The 18,265-nt window shown below is 35.0% G+C and overlaps 1 long non-coding RNA gene across 1 annotated transcript; it reads left to right on the top strand.

The window, feature by feature from the left end:
* The first annotated feature begins 10,668 nt into the window (after positions 1-10,668).
* On the top strand, positions 10,669-17,713 carry LOC127856537 (uncharacterized). Its single transcript, XR_008038106.1, has 4 exons — positions 10,669-10,727; positions 11,582-11,596; positions 12,256-12,543; positions 17,610-17,713. It is a non-coding gene; the product is annotated as an uncharacterized LOC127856537 (long non-coding RNA).
* The last annotated feature ends 552 nt before the right edge of the window (positions 17,714-18,265 follow it).

The following is an 18,265-nucleotide window of genomic DNA, read 5'->3' on the forward strand; positions in this document are numbered from 1 at the left end:
TAAAACACACTGTTCATGGCTGTATCTTTTTATTTATACATGCATCAACTATTCTGAATATTAATACATTTTAAAAATTATATATAAACAAGAGCACCACATAATGGGTGCCAAGCTAGGCTGCTGTGCAGTTTTGAATAAATGAATGTTGTTGTTTTTTAAATTAGAGGTTAGTGACCTTGACCTTTGACTAAGTGACACCAAAATGGGTGTGGTGTGTAGAATTTTAGAAATCATCAAGGTGCATATACATGTGAGGTTTCAATGTTATAGGTGGAAGCACTTTGATTTTAGAGCCGATGTAAAGGTTTTAGCAAGACGCAGATGTCTGACGACGAGCTGTCTATGACAATACCTAGGGTTTTCCCCCAAAACAGCTGAGCTAAAATTGAGCGCCATATAAATTAAATGGAAAACATACAATATTATGTCGAGAAAAATAAAGCTGTAAAAATCTCACCTGCTCGTCTTTGATGTTGCAATTAGCACATTCAGCATTTTCAGTATCTACTAAATAAATATATGAAAGTGCCAAATGTCCAAGATACCATGAAGTCCTCAAAATGTTAGATCCTTCGAACTCCATTTAGCTATTTTATCCCTGATTAATCCTCTCACACATTAGGCCTACATGTAATATTCCTTGTTATGTTCACAGCGTTTATTTTAAAATCGTTTACGTTCTCAAATTTCAGCATGTTTTTAATTATAAATATTTATTTATGATTAAGATTTATTTACTATTTCGAAGATACATTCTTGCAATGTGTTTAGTTAAGTCTAAGTTACGTGTTTAGTGATTCTTACAAACAATAGACTGACATGAAAAGTTGCTCCTTTTGAAGCACAAACTGCATCCAAATATATATTACAGCTGGCCCGGTTTGATGGGGCCTGTTTTTGATATTAATTAATTACCATTTTTCACTTCCGTGTTTATTATGTTTACCAACGCCATGGTGGAAAAAAGTCCGTTTCCCACAATGCTTAGCGCGCATTCACACAGGTCAGTAAGACCGGTGTGACACAATGAGCCCAACACAGGACTCGGGATCGGGACTCCTCGGACAATTCCGCCATAACGGCGATCGTCTCTCGGGTGTATTTGGTGGAAGGATATGTCTAACGCCTCTAGGCGGAAGATATTACATCGAAAATATAGTTCGGGTTACACAACATTAAATTTGCACTAAATTAACTGATAATATAGATATAGAAGGACCAATATCTCTGAGGAGTAATATAATAGAATATTTGTTTCTGTTATTGTTATACATTAGTTGTCATTACATACAAAATATTCAAATGTTAATTAAATGTTTAGAAAGCCAATTAGTTGTTTCTTGAAGTGTAAACAACACCATTATTCAAACTTAAAGAACCAGTATTTCTTAAATTGCATTAATTATCGGTACAGTATTGCGGATGTTTTGCAGGGCGACAAACTTTTAGATTTAATCCATATGTTTAGGTTCTATACCATAAACAATCGTACAACACTGTACAGTGGTACAGGGAAAACTCTTCGGTGTAATATAAGAAATAGTAAAATCCACTTAGATCCCCCACCCCCCCCCAAAAAAAACAACAACATTATAGTGACAAGCCAGGAAGTCACAGCTGTATACAGACAAAAGCCATATGGCTCTCAGTGGGGTTTACTATTACCAGTATTGAGACACCTAAAGGGTTTCGCAGGATGGAATAAGTGGAGAGCTTGATTGAATTTGAAAAACAATTCTTTCTGTGCAACCATACAGTACTTCTGGCAGATATTTTTTATATTTTAGCCTAGGCAACTTAATTCCAGATGCTGTTATTCTGGCCAGGCCGATACTCTTTAGCTGGGCAACCAAAATACTAAATATGGTCAACTGTGCAGGCAACAATTGTAACTAGAAGTGGCGCGGCAGAGGCCGACGCGTATCCCCATTCCGCATGTTTGACCCAGTAAGCATTTTAATGAACCTCGTGGTGAATATAATGGATCAGCCCTGTTTTAGCCTTAAGTGTAAATTGGTTATTCCAATACTGTGGAGACACCAATAACACCTATAAACAAATTAAGAATACAGTTTTTTATGCCCCCGGTAGGGTGGCATATAGTTTTTGAACTGTCCGTCAGTCTGTCTGTCTGTTCTTCCGTCTGAAAACTTTAACATTGCCCTAACTTTTGCAATATTGAAGATAGCAACTTGATATATGGCATGCATGTGCAACTCAAGTAGCTGCACATTTTGAGTGGTGAAAGGTCAAGGTCACGTTAAGGTCAAATATATAGCTTTAACGCGGCGCAATAGGGGGTATTGTGTTTCTGACAAACACATCTCTTGTTTTTAATTGAAAAACCAAAGACATTGTTGGAATTTGACTTATTTAAGGCATCGTGTATACATTTTAAAACTCAATTTTCCACAATATGAAACAACTTTTTTAAAAGGCACCAATTAAAGCTCCTCCATCCCCTATGCACGCTAAACCAAGAATCAGTTTTTTTATAAGATTATCCTTCAAAATGGGCAAAAGTCCGGGGCAATACTGTCAAAAGGCCCTTTAACAACTCTTGTGACATGCAGCTGTAGTCTATTTTCTCTGTATTTTTTTTACAGCGAAACACATAATGGCATAATCATAGATGTATAGCTCAGAATTCATTTTATACTATATAAATATGTTATGTGGTCTTATTTATACAAAATAACCTGGATATTTATGAAAAAACACCATCTCCCTGTAAAGAGAGATAGCATTTGTTCCCCATAAACATTTATATATTCAGTAAATTGTAAGCAACAAACATAAAAAATTCAGTCCCCCAGTCATCGAGTTTTTAAAGAGTTCAAATTTGCTTAAGTAATAATGCATCAATGTTGATTCTAACAAAAAAAGGGTAGTCATTTATGCTTAAACAGTTCTGCTTTCCAGAAGCAAGGACGTCAAACACAAACTTTAAACCATTTATAGTCTTAATTATTAAACAAGAGGGCCATGATGGCCCTTTATCGCTCCACTGCTGAAAAAAAGGCTGAAACAAATATTCTCGGCATGTGCAAATACTTAAATATAGGCCCTATTTAAGCACATGTACACTTTTGTGACCCCCTGGGCTGGGTCACATTTAACCCCAGGGGCATAATTTGAGCAAACTTTGTAGAGGACTACTATATCTCACTACATACAAAATGTGGTAGCCCTAGGTCCTAGAGTTAAGGACAAGAATATTTTTAAAGTTTTCACAAAATAAGCAAGATATAAGCGTATATAATGTTCAATTTTGTAACCCGGTGGTCAGGTCAAATTTGACCCAAAGGGCATTATTTGAACAAACTTGGTAGAGGACTATAAGATGCTACTGCATACCAAAATTTGGTAGCCATAGTCCGAATGGTTTTCGACAAGAAGATTTTTAAAGATATCACAAAATAGGTGCTTTATAAGCGTTAATTCAATTTTGTGACCCCTCGGGGCAGGGTCCAAGTTGACCCCAGAGGCATTATTTGAACAAATTTGGTAGAGGTTTATTTTAGATGTCACTACATACCAAATTTGGTAGCCCTAAGCCCAATGGTTATGGACAAGAATTTTTGAAGTTTTCACAAAATAGGCCTTATATAAGCATGTGTTCAATCTTGTGACCCCCGGGGCAGAGTCAAATTTGACCCCAGGGGCATAATTTGTAAAAATTTGGTAGAGGACTATTAGATGTCTCTACATACAAAATTTGATAGCCCTACGCTCAATGGTTATGGACAATAAGATTTTGAAAGTTTTCACAAAATAGGCCTTATATAAGCAAATTTTCAATTTTGTGACCCCTGGGGCAGGGTCAAATTTGACCCCAGGGGCATAATTTGAACAAATTTGAAAGAGGTTCACCCCAGGAACATTCCTGAGAAATTTCATCAGAATTGGACCAGTAGTTTAGGAGAAGATGTTTAAAGGAAAAGATAACGCGCGGACGGACCGACGCACGCGCGACGAACACAGGACCATGACATAAGCCTCGCTTGTCTTTGACCAGTGGAGCATAAAAGATATTCGGGGTATATCCTGATTTTGTAGTATAGTACGAAAAATAACGTTTTTATTTGATTCTGTAGTAGAAACAAAGAAGAACCCTTTTCTTTTCAAAGTAAAAGTTTTATAATTATGATAAATTGCCAGGACATAATTATGGGCCTTTGTTTTTGACATCTGATATCTTGGGAAACTAATAATGGTGCCCTAATACGAATGATACATAACATAAGGTAAAACAAAACAAAATTGCTGTGCAAGTGTGTGTGAGATAGAGAAAATTATCAAAAAACAATGACAATTTTATTTGCAAATTAACTACAACACACTTAGACAACAAAAAGTATTGTTTGTATAATCAATATAAACATAATCTAAGTTGCTGCTAATATGGGATCCTCACCAGGATTTGAACCTGGATTTCCTCTCCATATAGAAAGGTGTGTTTGCTTACACTATAAGGATGTTCTAATTAACAGCAATAATATTGGTTACAATTATTTCTGTCAACTATATTAATTGTTTAATTAAGTCTTGACACAAAATGTGTAAATAAACGTTTCAAGCTTTTTAAAAACAATTTATTCTCCATCAGTTTTTTAAGGCAACTGTCACATTGATAATTACATGTATCATAAGGGCTCGCCTTTAAAGCTACTCTGGATCAGGAACTCATGTTTTTCCACAAGCACTGAACCTGAAATCAGAAAAAGATTATTTAAAACCACTTTTTTTTGTTATAGAAACAATTAAATGCCTTTTTTATTTCAATAGATTACTGATCCCCATAAAAAACTGGACACATAACCCAACAACTTGTTGAAAATTTGTTTGCTTATTTACATCTGTGAGTACATGTGTTGGTACATGTGACAGTGAGGCGGTAAGAAACTGCAACAACTTAATCGAAACAAATATTCAAATAACTACAATGGTATGTTTCTTATGCTAGCAATTAAGTAGCAAATAATGAGAATAACTTAATATGACATTTTGGGCTGCACTAACTATTAAGATCCATATGATGTTCAATGAACTTTATATACAAACAGGGCCGAGTTGCAACATTTTACAAGATTAAACGTTTGATTACTTGTACGGTAAGAATAACACTTTTTAATTGATGTTACATGCATCAAAATAATCCCAAATAGTTTAAACAAAAAACACAGAAATATTAATTGACTAGATAGTAGATTGATATGAACAGACAGTAAAAAAATAAACAGCTGCGCCATGAGCGCATGATACGCCCGTCGTTCGCCAATGAAGTAGTAAGGTAATAAATAACCCTTTGAATCATTTTTTTACTTCAGTTTATTTGTATTTGAATACATGGTTTATTTTATAAGTACATGAGCATGGAGCGCCGTCTCCTTGACATTCATACCATATCTTTTTTTGAGTATATGTATGCATTTCTTTAGAGGATATGGAGTTGAAGTAAACCTGTTATAGATATTTTGACCAATAATAAAAGAGAAATGTAGATGGGTAAGTGGTAGTGTACAATCGGAATAGAAAAAAGCTCACCTTGTTCAATTTTTCAGGGATACTAAAAAAAAAAAAAAAAAAATCCATCGAAGGATATTTGAGGTACAGTAGGACATTCAATGAAATCACGAAATTTTGACGAACAAAGTCCCATAACTCTGGAACGACAATTCAGAATTCCGTCAAAAACGAAAGGGGATCAGGGTTTATCAATATTAAGATTGTGTTGAAATTTGAAAAAAATCCATCGAAGGATATTTGAGCTACAGTAGGACATTCAATGAAATCACGAAATTTTGACGAACAAAGTCCCATAACTCTGGAACGACAATTCAGAATTCCGTGAAAAACGAAAGGGGATCAGGGTTTATCAATATTAAGATTGTGTTGAAATTTGAAAAAAATCCATCGAAGGATATTTGAGCTACAGTAGGACATTCAATGAAATCACGAAATTTTGACGAACAAAGTCCCATAACTCTGGAACGACAATTCAGAATTCCGTCAAAAACGAAAGGGGATCAGGGTTTATCAATATTAAGATTGTGTTAAAATTTGAAGAAAATCTGTCAAAGGATATTTGACGTAGCGTACGACATTAACAGACGGACGGACGGACAGACGGACGCGGGGTATACCATAATACGTCCCGTCATAGACGGGCGTATAAAAACTAAAATAGAGTTTTGGAATGGTCATGTTCATCAGATCATGTACAAAATTGGGACAATCATAGCTCTACACAGTTTCCAACTAGTATTTTTAATGTAAAAGAAACAGATAAAAAAAAGATGTACACAGAACATATGCTTGGAAAGTTCTGGGATTATTTCATCAAAATTTCTTCAAGAAAGTATAATGTACTGAAAAGTTTAGCTTAATAAAAAAAAATCACTTAACAATATATATATAATATTACAGATATTCACATATAAACATTGTTACTGAACTCAACAGAAAACACTTTAAAAGTTTCAATGACTTAATATATCGTTGTTGAAAAAAAGGGGCGCTTGCTGCACTGGTAACAACACAATTATATAACGAGATAATTTGCTCATAAAATGTCCATAATCAAGAATTAGGTAAACATTGTGGGCAGTCAATCGTTTGGCATATGGGTGTTTGAACTAAATTGCATCCGATAAAAAAATGGCAGCAAAAGATATTGATGTTATGTACATTAAAAAACCCACAGAACTCAATATAACAAGCGAATTCTTTGAATTGATATCCCCCGCATATATACTTCTGGACACAAAAGTGTTATATTTGACACTTAAAAAAGCATTTTTTTTAAGATACAAAAGGCCATAACTCTGTTATTATCAGATGGTGTACAATGCCATTTGGTGGCATCATCCTATTATCCATATATATACTCATACCAAGTTTCAATGAAATCCGCAAAAGCACTTCCAAGATATGGCTCCGGACACAAAAGTGACTGATGGACGGACAGCCGGACGGACAGCGCCAAAACAATATCCTTCCACCTCTGGCAGGGGATATATACTCATACCAAGTTTCAATGAAATCTGCCAAAGCACTCCCAAGATATGGCTCCGGACACAAAAGTGCCTATAGTAAAAAGCTTTTTTTCAAGATACAAAGGGCCATAACTCTGTTTTGAACAGATGGTATACAATGCCATTTGGCGTGCATCATCCTCTTATGCATATATATACTCATACTAAGTTTCAATGAAATCCGCCAAAGCACCGTCAAGATATGGCTCCAGACACAAAAGTGCCTATAGTAAAAAGCATTTTTTCAAGATACAAAGGGCCATAACTCTGTTTTTAACAGATGGTGTACAATACCATTTGGCGTGCATCTTCCTCTTATGCATATATATAGTCATACCAAGTTTCAATGAAATCCGCCAAAGCACTTCCAAGATATTGCTCCGGACACAAAAGAACCTATAGTAAAAAGCATTTTTTCAAGATACAAAGGGCCATAACTCTGTTTTGAACAGATGGTATACAATGCCATTTGGCGTGCATCATCCTCTTATGCATATATATACTCATACTAAGTTTCAATGAAATCCGCCAAAGCACCGTCAAGATATGGCTCCAGACACAAAAGTGCCTATAGTAAAAAGCATTTTTTCAAGATACAAAGGGCCATAACTCTGTTTTTAACAGATGGTGTACAATACCATTTGGCGTGCATCTTCCTCTTATGCATATATATAGTCATACCAAGTTTCAATGAAATCCGCCAAAGCACTTCCAAGATATTGCTCCGGACACAAAAGAGCCTATAGTAAAAAGCATTTTTTCAAGATACAAAGGGCCATAACTCTGTTTTTAACAGATGGTGTACAATGCCATTTGGCGTGCATCATCCTCTTATGCATATACATACTCATAACAAGTTTCAATGAAATCCGCCAAAGCACTTCAATGATATGGCTCCGGACACAAAAGTGCCGGACGGACAGCCGGACGGACGGACAACGCCAAAACAATATCCCTCCGCCTCTGGCGGGGGATAATAAGCGCTTGGTGAAATCTACAATTAATTATGCTCACCGTCTTGAAATAAAAAGTTCTTCAGCAAGCGTCGATTCTTTCTTGGGTCTGATGCGCAATACACAACTGATTATTATGCCACTTGAAGTGATTAATAGTAATAACACATTTAATTAATACATCAGTGAACTAAATCTTGCAATAGACTAACACTAGTGTAAATTATTACATTTTTTGACTTGATACATTGACATGTTTAACTAAGCTGTTTACAAATTTAGATAGGAGTGGGTCTCACTAACACTGCAAAGACACACACAGTCTAGCAAAGGCTACAAAGACAAGTAAAGTCAGAAATAAGTTAACCAGTGTATCCTTTATTTAATAAATGTAAGACTAATTGGGGAATATATTTAGGAGAAACAAAGATTTTAACATAAATAACTGTTTTTATTTGGTCCACAGTAGTTTTGATATAATTCCAATCAAGGTATAACAAAGGCAATCCACGAGTTACAATGGGTTTATTGGACCTTGCAGCATGTGTTTGACTTTGTGTACCTTTGCTACACTTTGTGTGTGTGTGTTTGTAGTGTTTAGTGTGAACCTTACAGCATGTAAACAATAGCTTCTTTTAATTTTAGAGACATGTGATTAATGCTATAATGCTTCTTAAACTATGGAAAAACGTTTCGGTGTAATGTTTAGAGAATGTTTTTAATCATGTTTTGAATTTATTGTAATTAACATGCACATGTTCTTTAAAATATATTCATATTTCTTTTCAAATGATATGCATCCGTTGTTTACAGTGATTTTTGTATTATTAGCTAATGTACAATTTGGATGTAATCATTTGGGACCTACTGGCGGAAATTTTTATATGAATTTGACTGGTCATGATTAAAGGTAAACTAAGGTCAAAAGTGACGTTAAACAGCTAAGCTGAAAAAAAAGAAAGGAAGTCTTCCTTAACTGGGCTCAATCCACTGACCCTTGGAGTAAAAGTCAAGCGCTTAAACCAATGGGCCATCAGTGCTTCCATAGTCAGTGGTTTATTTTATACTTTATACATGTATAAGCATTCCTTGAAATATCACACAATCAAACAATAAAAAAAGAACTCTCCCAAATTATTTGTGTCATAAAATGCAATATTGATAAATGTAAACATTCGATCTAAAAAGCTCCAATAAAACACAAGAATAAAATTAAATAAAAAAAAAAGTAACCCTCAACTTGGCTAGAACCATTGACCCCTGGAGTAAAAGTCTACCGCTTAGACCACTCGGCCTTCCATGCGTATACAATGAGTGATGTATTTTATACTTTATGTAATCAATCCTTGTAGTGTCACAAATTATAACGAAAACAGTCAATTTAAAGGTGCCAGTTAAAAATCAAGAATACAATTAAAATAAGGAAAAAAAGTAGCCCTCATCAGGGCTAGAACCACTGACCCCTAGAGTCCTGGATTTAAAGTCTACCATTTAGACTACTCAAACATCCGTGCTTATTGAATGAAGACTTTTTTGAAGGATGTATTTTATACTATATATAAGCATTCTTTATAGCTTCACAAAATATAAGGACAACAACAGATTTCTCCAAAGTATTCAATCGTTTCGTGTTGCAACCCTGTTTAATTTTCAGGCTTTTAAATCGTCAAAAGATGCATATAATGGCTATTTTAGAGCATGGTTAATGTTCAGTATTACTGTTTCCTTGCAAATATTATAACTAAAACCAAAATATGCGAATCTGAAACATTGTTTTAAAATTTTCTCAATTTACCAAAACGTGAAAATGTAAAATTAACTTCATGTCATAGTCCAAATAATTAAACGTAATCTACCGATGTATACATGTATCGACCTCATATTTATAGGATAGCTGAAATTATTCACGTTCAGAATAAATCTGAGCCAAGAGTCTGCCAAAACAAAAATCATCAAAAGACTATTGCGGCAATTTATATTGACTACATGAAGTCATCATTGATAATTAATACTATTGGACTAGGAGTACTCAATGTCAATACTGGAAACTTTCCATTTAAACAAGTGTAATTATGTTGTGTGAATTCACAGATTTACAATTAATATTATATAAAGAATGTAATCTTGAAACAGACGAGCTACAAACAACACATTTTAATTTTTCTTCTTTACGTCAGGTTTGAAACCGTCGGGCAGCCATCTTGTTTTCAAAAGTAGTTCCAAATCCAATATGACGGCCGCTCTACAGCGCCTTCGTCATTCGGTACCCCTCGCAGATTATCATAATCGGACTCGGGAGAAATACGGGTTGAAAGTTGTCCGCCCACGTGATACCATTCTAACAATGTTTCAACAACAAAAACAATAACAACGATGGCGTCCATAATTCCTGTAGAGTTTGTACTTGCTCTGGCTTCAGAGCATAGAAAATCCCCATTTTCATCTTTGCAAAATGTAAACAACTCGCAAAACCGGCCTTGTTTGTTTTTACTATAATTTTGATTCGCGTAGGCCCGCGTAGGTAGACCGCAATACCGCTTCCGAAATGTGTATTCATACTATCTCCTTCGAGGTACTTATCCGATGTTTGACGGAAAGGGCCGAGAATGTGCGATTGCGCCTTCGTACATCAGAGAGACGGTGTGGTGTAGCCCACTGTCCGATGCGTTCAGATTGAGGTGAATGTAATGTAACCGTCGTGCAAGAGATTGGTAGATTATATCGATTATTTAAGGTAGCGCACCTCTAATGATTTCCCGCGATTTCTCCGAAGGTTGAAGAGCCTACTATTAGGTGCCGTAGCCTAGTGGTTAAGGCGATAGACTAGAAATCTTTTGGGATATTCCCGCGCAGGTTCGAATCCTGACGACGACGTATACTTTTTTGCGACGCGTTTTATTTATTTTCTAACGTAATTTGATTTAATATGGCATATAAGCTATATTTATTGTTAAATATGTTGCAATTTTTATGCACATTCTTCAATTATTAAAATTAAAACAACGTTATGGCGAAATTGGGTGATTTACTGTTGAAAATACGAACCATGCATGTTGCATTTTTATTTTTATTTCAAAAAGTAAACGGTAAATCTGTCTATTTCTTGGTATTTTTGCTGTATATAGTGTTTCTATAAAAACTAAGTTTAAAATATGACTTAAATGATACTATTTTGAATTTTATGACACTTTGTTTTTAACCGACCCAATTTTTACTTGGCTGAAATCACTTACATTTCATGGCGCTCTTCCATAGATAAAAAATTGTAAAAAATAAATGTCTGTAAAAGAATACTTATTTCATCTTGTTTAAACTTTAAACACCTTTACAGCATCTGTACACACCAACTGCATGCCCATATTTGGAAATTTGAATGAATTATGGAACTTTTATATACCCCAGGGGTGAAAATAAACTGGACAAAAGCCGAGCGTGGGGGTGTTTTTGAAAAAATCGGTATATTTTTTTAAAAAGCATTGAAAGCCTACCTACAAATTTGCATGTAGTTCAGTGAAATGATGCTGATTAAGAAAATAATTAATTAGATTATATTTGGATATGTGCCCATTAGAGGTGCGCTACCTTAAGAAGATTACGTTCAAGGTAAACCCGGATATATTCGGTTAAACTCGGGAAACTCTTTATTACAGTAAAGACACTGGGTTTCGTACCACACGTTTCCAGAGAGATTATACGATTTTGTCAAATATTTATGAATTTATATAAAATACGTATTATACATGTATTTCTGTATTTCTAAGTCAAATAAAAGAAGAACGTGTGTCGAAAAATGCGAAATGAGGGAGATATTTAATTCTGAAATCGACAATGTCTGTACAGTCCGATTCGCCAGCATGTATATCATGCATGTACGATGTGAATCTAAGTTCAGTTTTAGTGCCGATTCTTTGTACGACACAAAGACACACTATTTTGTTTTACGGAGCATTTTAATTTCCCGCAACGATATCTATTCATACGACACACGAACACTAACTCCGATCCTGATAATAATACGAATGCTTCGGTTATTGTAGGAAAATATGTACACAATATCTTCGTCACAATCGGCTCGGGCGCTAATTTGTCTTTTCTACATTTGATGAAATTTGTCTAAATGTATACTTTTTCTTGCCCATTTTGTGTTATCGTAACATATTTTTATCAATATATTACAATTTTACACATACAACAATAACAATCGTATAATCTCGCTTTAAAGGGAGATTATACGATTTATATGTGTGTTTAATTCTCTGCAGTTGAAGATCTAATCCAGTTTGATACGCAAAGCTATGAATACAGACTGCTGTTCCCGGGCCTTACTTTCCAACCGAGGCTGATGCGATAATTTTTTAATAACTTGAGGTTGCCCTTTTACGGGGATGACCAGAGAATTGTTTCTCTCATTGGACCAGATCATCTCCTCCCAGATCTTTTATCATAGGGCCGTCATGCTGCTGAAGTTACCCCTCCGTGCTTTATCATCGCGGATAGAACGTTCTCAACTCCCGAAAAGATGTTCCCGCCTTCAGAATGCGTATTGCGTTGTAAGTGAAAGACCGTTTTATATGTTCACGTTTTAAAATATATCGCATAACAATTATACCCAGGAAATTATTAATTTGAGATGTTATTTTCTTGGTTACCAAAGCAATACTGCCGGTAAATAGATTTACTAAGCTAATGTTATATTGTTTCATATATGCACCGAATTTAAATAATATTTGTGTCTGAACAAGGCCCATACATGTACGTTATAGTTTGCAAATAAGTTGTTTATTGACCCTCTACGTTGTGTCCTTTATCTTGCGATTGGGGTAAAGACTGGTACCATCCTACGTAAGGATTAAATATTTTTTTAAAGACTTACAAAGCGAAATATCTTTAGTAGTTAACACTACAATTGACGTCTTATTTCGGAGATTTTAGTAGCCACGAACGGTTTTTGAGTATGTTCGTTGAACAATTATAATTTGATAACAATCGTAACAAATAGATAAATTATTTTATCACATGCCATACCCTGTTTCCCTTGTAATATAACCCTTACATATATTTTTATATTACACATGTAATATACTTTTTAAGCGTTTTCATTGGCTTAGTTTTCGTTTATTGACCAATCGCGTTTTGTATTTTTGCTGAAATGACGTTGCAACGTCAAATGACGTCACGAAATGTAAACAACATGCGGGATTTATAATTCTGTTCGCGTAACAATTTACTTAATTTGCTCATTTAAAATCATGTGATAAAAAAGATCTGACACTAGTTGTCATATCAAACCATATTCTATTAAACTCGTCCAGGAAATTCGTTAGTAAGCTCGCCAAAGGCTCGCTTACGAACAAAATTTCTGAACTTGTTTAATAAAATATGGTATAATATGACAGCTCGTGCCAGATCCTATACATGCAAATACAATTTATATTTAACCTCTACTAAGTGTCATTATTTCATGACATTTAGATTTAGATTTGCCACACTTATGCGTTTTACATTTAATAAAATCGTATTAAGCAATAATCAACTTCGTGTTATATCGTCATATTTCGTAGATTTCAATAATCCCGAACGGTTTCCGAGTATGATCGTAAAATGTCTTTACTTTGGTAAAAATCTTAACAAAATAGAAATTCGTATATGCATGGGTTTTAAAAAATATTTATATGTTCTATAGGCGGAGGATTCGCTTTAAATAAACACATAATATGCCATTCAAATTGATTTCACAAAATGAGAAGTCAATATTTTACAGTCGAACCTGAGGGCGCGGCCACATGAGCTAAGCGGCCAACCTGCCGTATGTGGCCAGTTCAGGTCCGCCCGTTCATTTCTGCTATTTAAAAGTCCTTGTTAAGCTCTATTCTCTCGTATGCAGCCAGCGGTCAGTCTTCTTTGTCCAAACAACAAAATTTGGCATGTGTATTACGGTCGTGTGACCCAATTACACGCCATAGATAAAAAGACCTATTTATTGCAGACCTAGTGTCAAAAGCTTGTGAATAGCGGAAAGCGGGTAGCTGTTTCATCAAAGTCAATGTTTTCTCTCTGAACTATACATTGTATAAATCGTGTTTTAAATTCCAATGTTAAGACGAGTAATTCGTTCCTGTTTTTTTTGCCGGGACCATGTGAGCATATTGTTTGTAAGGTCATGAGCTAATATTATACAGTCAACATTCCCTCGTAATTATACATACTTTTGTACAAATAAACTATCTGTAAAACATGCAACTCTCAATATTAATACTTAGGTTCAAAATATGAACTTATAAATATGACATATAATATGTCCAATGGCTGTCTTTAAACATGACATGTCTTTGGGCATGTCAGTAATACTTCTAAGCAGTATATGACAATTACATACAAATACGATATGTTTCATACGTTTAAATCCTAACTGGAGAATGGTTATAACATGTTCATTTGTTCAATCGTGGGGGTGCTCTTGTAAAATGAAGCTGCAAATGTGTGAGTTGAAACTAAAATATGTTTGTATTTTTCGATCAAAGATATGTCATAGAAAATATATATTCTCAAAGTTTGTAATTTTTACGCCGTTATTTTTTAATAACTTAAAAATAGAAAGTGGTCTTTTTCTGGTTGTCTGATATAACAGCACATGCGTAGTTATTTTTTATATTTTGTAGAATGCATTTATGTACAACTTATTTACCAATAGTCTTCACTGGGAATGAACAAAAACTGTCACGTGACCCCAAAATTCAACGTTAGTAGGTGTTTTATGAAGGAAAACAGACGCATCAGGTAGTTTGTTTTTCAATATCTTTGCTGATTGTCCATTGGCTTTCGTACGTCCTAGTGCATGCAATAAGGCATTCATAACGCTTGTAATCGGTATATCACGCGTTGTGTGTGTTGCAGTGGTATAAGAGAACACTTCGACACACATTGCCATTTTTGAAGCGAACGTCAGTAGCAAAATTACAAAGAGTCGGCGTTCACAAAAATCAATACGATCACAGAGCTGTCTATGCATTACCAGACGAACATATGCAGAAACAAAAGAAAATTTGTACCGGATACCGGTTTAAATATAATGAGTAAAAACAAATTTATATGGCAAACGTCAGAAGTACGTATAAGAATGGCAAACGTCAGTAGTACGTAAAAGAATGACAAACGTCAGTAGTACGTATAACAAGAGCACCGCCTTGCGGGTGCAGACCGCTCATCTATTTTCTTTTTAAAGGTGAAGGGACTCTCATTTTCAATCACAAAGGAGGGAGGAGTGGAGTGAAGAGGGGGTGTATAGTGTGGGGTTGTGGACATTTATTACATTATCTTTCAAAAAAGCGAAAAAAAAAAAAAAAATCGGAGGGGGGGGGGGTTTGGGTGCGATGGTTGGACGGTATTTCAAACATAACCGTTTTAAAAAAAAATGGGGGGGGTATAGTGTGAGGGTGTGGTGATAATTTGTGAGATGATCTTAAAAAAAAAAAAATCGGAGGGGAGGGGGGGGGGGGTTGGGTGCGATGGTTGGACGGTATTTCAAACATAACCGTTTTAAAAAAAAATGGGGGGGTATAGTGTGAGGGTGTGGTGATAATTTGTGAGATGATCTTAAAAAAAAAAAAAAAAAAATCAAAAAAAAAAATTGGGGGGGGGGGGTGGGGGTGGGTGGGGTGGGGGTATAGTGTGAGGGTGTGGTGGTCATTTGTGAGATGATCTTAAAAAAAAAAAAAAAAAAAAAAATTAGGGGGGGGGGAGGGGGGAGGGGGGGAGGGGGGAGGGGGGGGGGGTGGGCACGGGGGATGGTTTGGGTGAAGTCTATTGTGGTATGTCAGGTAAGAGTAGTTTCATCAAAGTATCAATCAAATCTAATCATAAATAAAGAAGTTATGGCAATTTTAGCAAAATTTAATAATTTGACCTTGAGAGTCAAGGTCATTCAAAGGTCAAAGTAAAATTCAAGTTGCCAGGTACAGTAACCTCATGATAGCATGTAAGTATTTGAAGTTTGAAAGCAATAGCCTTGATACTTCGAGTGGATCGAAACACAAAATTTAACCATATATTAAAAGTTACTAAGTCAAAAAAGGGCCATAATTCCGTAACAATGACAACCAGAGTTATGCAACTTGTCCTTTTACTGTACCCTTATGATAGTTTGTGAGTGTTCCAAGTATGAAAGCAATATCTATGATACTTTAGGGGTAAAGTGGACCAAAACATAAATCTTAACCAAATTTTCAATTTTCTAAGTATAAAGGGCCCATAATTCCGTCCAAATGCCAGTCAGAGTTACATAACTTTGCCTGCACCGTCCCCTTATGATAGTTCATAAATCTTGCAAGTATGAAAGCAATAGCTTTGATACTGTAGGAATAAAGTGGACCTAAACACAAAACTTAATCAAATTTTCAATTTTCTAAGTATAAAAAGGGCACATAATTCTGTCAAAATGCCAGTCAGAGTTACATTACTTTGCCTGCACAGTCCCCTTATGATAGTTAGTAAGTGTTGCAAGTATGAAAGCAATAGCTTTGATGCTTAAGGAATAAAATGGACGTAAACACAAAACTTAACCAAAATTGTCAATTTTCTAAGTATAAAAAGGGCACACAATTCTGTCAAAATGCATGCCAGAGTTATCTATCTTTGCCTGCCCAGTCCCCTCATGATAGTAAGTAAGTGTACAAAGTTTGAATGCAATAGCATTGATACTTACTGAGAAAAGTGGAACTAAACGCAAAACTTAACCAAAATTTTCAATTTTTTAAGTATAAAAAGGGCACATAATTCTGTCAAAATGCACGCCAGAGTTATCTAACTTTGCCTGCCCAGTCCCCTCATGATAGTAAGTAAGTGTACCAAGTTTGAATGCAATAGCATTGATACTTTCTGAGAAAAGTGGACCTACACGCAAAACTTAACCGGACGCCGACGCCAACGCCAACGCCGACGCCGACGCCGACGCCAAGGTGATGACAATAGCTCATATTTTTTCAAAAAATAGATGAGCTAAAAATGGCAAACGTCAGTAGTACGTATAAGAATGGCAAACGTCAGTAGTACGTATAAGAATGACAAACGTCATTAGTACGTATAAGAATGGCAAACGTCAGTAGTACGTATAAGAATGGCAAACGTCAGTAGTACGTATAAGAATGACAAACGTCAGTAGTACGTATAAGACTGGCAAACGTCAGTAGTACGTATAAGAATGACAAACGTCAGTAGTACGTATAAGAATTGCAAACGTCAGTAGTACGTATAAGAATGGCAAACGTCAGTAGTACGTATAAGAATGGCAAACGTCAGTAGCAAAACATTGCAATCGGCTTTTGAGGAATATATGCAGGCGTTTCATTTAATAAAAACATATAAAGCAATGTAATTTATAATTATTTAGAGTAAGATATTACAATTTAAAATTGATGTCACAGTTCGCGACGTATATAACCTTTGCAACAACAAAAACATAGCAAATGTAAATATAATAAAATGTATTATCCTTATTTTTTTACTTTTAATATTTCAACTGTGTAAACATTTTGTTAAAAATGTGAATATAATTTTAATGGTGTGAAAGATGATTACTGTGTAATATAAAAAGTGCTAAGGTGTTTGTTGTTTCTTTCAGCTTAGCCTCAACAAAAAGGTTTCGTTCCCGACAATTAACAACATCTGCGTCACCTGTCGCTCAAAGGGGAACATACTTAAGTCTTTGTTTCAATATAGTTCGAGGTACAAATATACGGCTTTTTTCACATGCAGCTTGTTGTTTTTTTCAATATTTAGGTTCATAAGAATAAAAAATGAAACAAAATTTTATGAAAAAAGGGAAACAACGATTGAGGGTATTTTCATCTTGGAATGTCTGAGAATCATAAATTGTCCGGTATTTTTTTAATTCAACTTTGGTGTTGAATGCAGAATACCAATAGGTAAAATTTAAAAAAAAGAACATATCAGCAACTTGTGGTATTACAGTTCTAAACCCTTAAAAGTTTTTCCCTCGGGAAGATTATGGTGTTCAGTGAAATTGTGTCTGAAACAAATAATTGCAGTTTTTGTCTATTTAAATTTCAGCATATAATTTGCGGGATATATTCTGCAAACACGAATTGCTTACAGGGTATTTCTATTTTATTTACGTATATTAACTTTACAGAATCAAGCTTCATTTAATGCATAGATATACTGAAATCATCGGAAATGAACAAATAGTAAATCTGTGAATATGATCTTTCAATATATAGGATTCATGTGAGGGTAATTTCAGGATGAAATTTAAAA

Source organism: Dreissena polymorpha, chromosome 1, assembly GCF_020536995.1.
Source record: "Dreissena polymorpha isolate Duluth1 chromosome 1, UMN_Dpol_1.0, whole genome shotgun sequence".
Lineage (NCBI taxonomy): Eukaryota > Metazoa > Mollusca > Bivalvia > Myida > Dreissenidae > Dreissena > Dreissena polymorpha.